Below are 6,797 nucleotides of genomic sequence, written 5' to 3'. Positions count from 1 at the left end.
AGGCAATTTGTATTTCAACATATGTTAGCTGGCAGAGGTTGACTTTAGAGGGCAGCCCAGGCTTTGTCTTGATGGGTTTAACATGTTTTAAGGCACATGGCCCTCTGCAGACTAGATTTTTAAAATGGGTTACTGCTGTGCCTTCGATGTCTACACAACATTAATAATATGCAGAAACCACAGGGACTCAACTCGGTTCCATATAACCATCTTTATTAACTGTTTACAGATATACACGCCTAGTTGCTTATGTCTGCTGCTGTTCTGGCAAGATTCTGGTGCCTATAGCAATAGAAAACAGGGAGATCAACTAGTGGGCCATTTAAAGGGATATTACTTAATTTCTATACACAACATCCTCCTGCACCTTCAGCCTGACAGGCATACAAGAAATATATATACAGATGTACTGCTTTGAAAACTATGATTAGTAATATGCAACTGACTAGTAATTCAGTCTGAGAGGTGGTTTATGACTTCTATCTGCATAGCATCTCATAGACATCCCAGCAGGATCTTGGACATCTGTAATTTCTGGAGTAGCTGTGTCTACAACAACTCTGTGTTGTGTAGCCTGAGGGTTATTTGTAGTAGGAAAAGGGGCAGGAGGCTCACAGCTGCTATCACCAGTCACTATCTGTGGTTGTACTGTAGACTTGTTGTTTTCAATAGGCATCCCTGCTATAGAACTGCCATACGTAACCACCTGAATATGAGTTCTCAGTGCAATACTGTGACAAAGGACAATGCAACCCTTGGATGTATATTAAGGTGAATATCAAGTGGAAATAGGGATTTTGCTTTAGTAGACAGCCTTGATAATATTGCTGTTAGAATACAGTGTCCAGTTCTGGTGTCCACACTTCAAGAAGGATGTGGTTATACTGGAAAGTGGTCAAAAGAAGAGCCATTAAAATGATCCGGAGTCAGGAACACACATCTTATGACCAGGGCCGGCTCCAGGCACCAGCAGAGCAAGCAGGTGCTTGGGGTGGCCACACCGGAGAGGGGCAGCACATCCGACTCTTTGGCGGCAATTGGGCGGCGGGTCCCTCACTCCCACTTGGAGCGAAGGACCTCCCGCTGAATTGCCGCTGAAGTGCTGCCACAGATCGCAATAATGGCTTTCTTTTTTTTTTTTGGCTGCTTGGGGCAGCAAAAACCCTGGAGCCAGCCCTGCTTATGGCATGAGGGTCAAGGAGCTCAAACTATTCTGCTTATCAAAGAGAAAGATGAAAAGTGACTTGATCACTGTGTCTAGGTCCTGACACATGGAAAAGAGGTCTGAGAGCAGAAAGCTTTTTCACCACACCAACAGCGGCAGAACACAAGCCCATGGCTGAAAAGTGAAACTAGGCAAACTCACCCTTGAAATAAGATGCAATTTTCTAGCACTGGCTGTGATTAAACATTGGAGCAGCTTCCCAAAAGAGGTGGATTCACTATAGCTTGGGGTCTTTAAAACAAGATTAGATATCTATCTAAAAGATCCACTGTAATTCATCTGTTGGGAGAAATTCCACAGCCTCTTTAGGCAGGAGGTTGGGCTGCATGGTCCTGGAGATCCCTTCTGGATTTTTGAGTCTGTGAATCCATCCATACCCTTCTGTCATGGGCCATGGGGAGAATAGGAGCTTCTACAATGCCTTCAACGTGCTCAAAACACTGCAGCTCTGCACTGTGACAGAGACTATTATTAAATCTCAGGCTTCACTGCTCTAGTTGATTGCCTGCAAGGATCAGAAAGGATTCCCTCCTCCCCAGAGCACAATTGGCCAGATGTATTCTGGATTTTTGTTTTGTTTAGGAATTATTTTTTGTTTGCTTGCTTTTTAATTTCTTCTGAAGCATCAGAGACTGGCCACTAGTGAAGATGGGACACTGGACAGGATGGGCAGTGCTCTGAGACGACACAGGGTATCCTCTTTCTAGATGTCTGGTTGGTGAATCTTGCTCACGTGCTCATGGTCACCAAATTTGGGTGGTCATGAAGGAATTTCTCCCACCACCACCTAAAACTGTGATTTTTTCACCTTCCGCTGCAACATATGGCATGGGTCTCGAGAAGATTATCTGTGTGTATATATATATATATATATATCACCTAATCCATTTCATGCCATCACAGGGTCTTTGAGCATTGATGCATGTTGGTCTCTCCTGTCCTCCACCTGTGGAACTCAGCAGTTTACTCCCATGAGGACTGAAAGGCTAAAGCATTAGCTAAAGTCTTTGGGCTCAGTGCAGAGCTGGACACCTCCAAGGATGCAACAGAGCTTGTTTAGGTATTGTGACAGACCCAAACCAGTGGGGCACAGGAGTCTGGTAGAGGGCAAATATACTGGTCACTGGATGAGTAGTTTTCTGTTCCCTGAGTGACCAGAGGAGGGGCTGCACTAGAGTAATCAGGAACCTGCTAGAACCAATTAAGGCAGACAGGCTGATTAGAACACCTGCAGCCAATCAAGGCAGGCTAATCAGGGCATCTGGGTTTAAAAAGGAGCTCACTCCAGTCAGGTGAGGGGGAGCCAGAGGAGAGGAAGTGCATGTGAGGAGCTGGGAGCAAGAGGCACAAGGAGCTGAGAGTGAGAGGGTGTGCTGCTGGAGGACTAAGGAGTACAAGCATTATCAGACACCAGGAGAAAGGTCCTGTGGTGAGGATAAAGAAGGTGTTTGGAGGAGGCCATAGGGAAGTAGCCCAGGGAGTTGTAGCTGTCATGCAGCTGTTACAGGAGGCACTATAGACAGCTGCAATCCACAGGGCCCTGGGCTGGAACCCGGAGTAGAGGGTGGGCCTGGGTTCCCCCCAAAGCTCCCAATGCCTGATCAGACACAGGAGGAGTTGACCCAGACTGTGGGGAAAATCACTGAGGTGAGCAAATCTGCCAATAAGCACAGGACCCACCAAGGTAGAGGAGGAACTTTGTCACAGTATGGATGCATTTGCTGACCACCTTGACATTCTTTGCCATTTCCTCTGTTTATGCCTCAATCCCTGGCACCACACACAGCTCCTGGCAAGGACTTTCATTTTACATAATACACACTTATCAGTGACTGTAACTCACTGTAACAGGGCCCCTAGCACTGCTCTGGGTACTGGGATCAGCACTGACTGTGCGAGGAGGGTGCCCCTACTGAGCCCCTGCCCTACCTGCTACGGCACAGATCCCCTAGCATTCCTCTGTGCATTTCAGATGACTTGCATTACACAAACGAGTGAATATTTCTGTTCACTCCATGTATAGAAGTTTAATGCTTAATATGTGAGAAACAAATATAATCGTATGTTGGGCCTATTCCTGAATGCAATGAAGTCAAGCAGCAAAACTCCCATTGACGTCAATAGTTGTAGGATCAGATGCCCTTTAAAGGTAAGCTGATTAGGATGAAAATAATGAGGATTCTGCTCCTTTTTGTTCCATTATAGGGTATAGGACTTGTTGAAAATTACCCATCAAAACATTATTTTCAACAGAAAACTATATTTTCAACTAAATGAAATGGTATGTGAAAAGTGTCTGCACCATAGTTAGTGAATCCATGTTGCATAGGTTATCCTCAAACAGGAGAGACCAAGAATGCATTATAGGATATGTAGTCTAGCCTATAGAGGAGAATGGGTACCCGAGGAGCAAACTACAACTCCTGTAAGCACTGCATTTCCTCCCCCTCCTTTATTTTGTAAAAATATTTCAGTTTTCAGCCAAAAACATTAATTGAAAATTATAAATTTCTCATAGAAAATTTCAAGGAAAAAAAAATTTTTTTTTAATTTTCACTGAAAAGTTTTGCAAGAAAAAATATTTCAGACCAAATCTAATGGTGTATAGAAGAAGCCCAGAAAGCTTATGCATTTGGGGTGGGGGAGAGTTGGAGGGATGGGGTGCAAAATATTTCAGCCAAAACCTTTTGGTTTTAAATTTTCGCTGAAAATTCTAACAAAAATTATGTTTTTAATTTTAACTAAATTTTAATTCTGCAAGAAAAAAATAAATTTTCAAATAGATCTGGCAGTGTATAAAAGAGGCCTGAAAGGTTTGTTTGTTTAAATTAGGGTCTTTCTCTTGCTTGCTTGTGTTTTATCCTAGAAATTTCAGGCATTGCCAAATCTCAATTTCCCTATATTTGCTATCCGTTTTCATCATCAGCCCGTGAGTGCTCCTGGCTGGCCTCAGGTGAGGCTGGCCGGAGGTGCCTGGGTAAAAATAGGAATGATTCCCGGTCATTCCTAGTAGATGGTACAGAATGGCTGGTAACTGTCCTCATCATAGCAACTGGGGGCTGAACTCCATCAGCCCCCTCCCTTTCATGTGTAAAGAAAAGATTCTGTACTGCCTGGATTAGCATAGCAGCTGGAGGCTGCCTCTCCCTCATTTTATCTCAGTAACAAGTCAGTGTTTCTTATTCCTGCTTTCTTTATTACTTCATCACACAAATGTGGGGGACACTGCCACAGTAGCCCAGGAAGGTTTGGGGAGGAGGGAAGCAATGAGTGGGGTTGTTGCAGGGACACCCCCTAGAATAGCATGCAGCTCATCATTTCTGCGGGATCTGACACAAAGCGGCTGTGCTATCTTGTTCTCTGATACACTGGTTCTCTAGAACACTTGCCCTATATTCTAGGCAGGACTGACTCTATTTTTAGATATCATAAAGGAAGGATTGACTCGGGGAGTCATTCCTATTTTTGTCTTTGTGCCCCCGGCTGACCTCAGCCAGGGGCACCCATGACAGCAGCAGATGGTACAGAATGACAGCTAACCGTCATTTCATCTCCATTTTACAATGGTGCAGCAGATGGTACAGAACAACTGATAACTGTCTCTGCTGTCATGCAAAGGCAAATGAATGCTGCTGTGTAGCGCTACAGTATCGCCTCTGTCAGCAGCATCCAGTACACATACGGTGACAGTAAAAAAAAGCTGAACTGGCTCCATCGTTGCCATGCTATGGCATCTGCCAGGGCAATCCGGGGAAAAAGGATGTGAAATGATTGTCTGCCGTTGCTTTCCCAGAGGAAGGAATGACTGACGACATTTACCCAGAACCACCCGCGACAATGATTTTTGCCCCATCAGGCACTGGGATCTCAACCCAGAATTCCAAGGGGCGGGGGAGACTGCGGGAAATATGGGATAGCTACAGAATAGCTACCCACAGTGCAATGCTCCAGAAATCGACACTAGCCTAGGACCATGGACGCACACCACCGAATTAATATGCTTAGTGTGGCCGCATGCACTCGACTTTATACAATCTGTTTTATAAAACTGGTTTATGTAAAATCGGAATAATCCCATAGTGTAGACATACCCTCAGTCTCTGCCTCTAGCCCACCTGCTTCTCCCCATGAGTTCTGCCCAGCGAGTCCTACAGAGCCAGACTCCTGGTCAGAGATTTTTAGACTCTTCAGGCCATGGGACCTGTAGAGGTTTGTTGGCCAAGGTGCTGAATGGACCTGCATGGATTTTTTTCAGCAAATAGTAAATTCTTCTAAAAATACATTTTTCAGTGCATTGAAACTATCTTCAAATTTTGATCAAAATCAATGAATAGTTTTAGTTGAAAATATGAAAAAAATGAAAATTTTGAAACAGTTCATTCTATCTTTTCATTTTGAAATGGCATTTTGTTTCAAAATTTAGTTGTTGATGATTGTATTAATAAAAGAGTGAAAAACACACACACAAAAATGACCCAAAATGAAACAAAAAATGAAAAATACATGTTTTGGGTTCAACAAAATGTTTCATTCAACTCAAAATGCTTTTTTCTTTTTTTTTTCTTTTCTTTCAATTTGAAACAAACCATTCCTCTCCCCCCTATTATTCAGTTTGCCCCCAATTATCAATTATTCACTCAGCTCTGGCACTGAGCATCTACAGATCTGAAGAATTTCATTTCAAGCCTTGGGTGCTTAGTGCTTTGTGCTTTTTTAAAACCAGGGCTCCAGAGTCCCAATCCATACCCCAAGTTGGGTTGGGCCCTTTCTCTTCCACAGACACTGGTTTAGGCCCCAGTCATCAGAAAGGGAAATCGCTCATGTTCTGTGTTTTATGGTCTCTGTTTTTCCAGGGTATCTTCCTGCTCCCAGTCTATTTCTGGACAAGTCACTGGCTTATGTGGGCGACACTGTTCTTTATCGGTGTTTCACCCCTCGAATTCTCCCATGAGCTTCACTTTTCTTTTCAAGGATGGCAAGGAAACCAGCTATGCCAGGGAAATTCTCCTTTAACTTTCCCTATCATGTGTCTGGGAAGAGTTTGGGCAACTTTTCCTGTGGGTAACAGCACAAGGGCCTCCACAACCTAGTGTGGAATTCTCACCTCAGCATCACACGCTACCTGAGTGTCACAGGTAAGGCAGCTTCCATTGCACAGAGAATAAAATTGCTCCCATTGTTCATTACCAGAAATGAGCAAATATTTTGTTTAGTAGCATATTGTGGTAACAAGGGGCCCATTCCTGCAACAGAGAGTTGCCCTTTCAGTGGGGACACTCAACATTGCAGTCTTGGCACATGAGAGTTTCAGAACTGGAGCATGGCACGTACCTGTTCCTCAGAAGACCTCAGTGTGGCTGACACGGTGCTGAGAACCATTAATTGGCATCAGAGTGGATGAGAGTTTCTGACAATGAGTATTTCTCAGTCCTCGCTCAGCTACTTTGAATTAATAGGACTCAAATATCCATGTACTCTGGGATCTCCTCTTCAGCAATGGCCAATGCTGGGTGCTTCAGAGGACGGTTGAAAACTACAGAACTGATTCATATTTTTGTGATAATTTTCTAAT

The sequence above is a fragment of the Chelonoidis abingdonii genome, chromosome 11, assembly GCF_003597395.2.
Source record: "Chelonoidis abingdonii isolate Lonesome George chromosome 11, CheloAbing_2.0, whole genome shotgun sequence".
In the NCBI taxonomy this organism is placed as follows: domain Eukaryota; kingdom Metazoa; phylum Chordata; order Testudines; family Testudinidae; genus Chelonoidis; species Chelonoidis abingdonii.
This window is presented reverse-complemented; position numbering follows the sequence as displayed.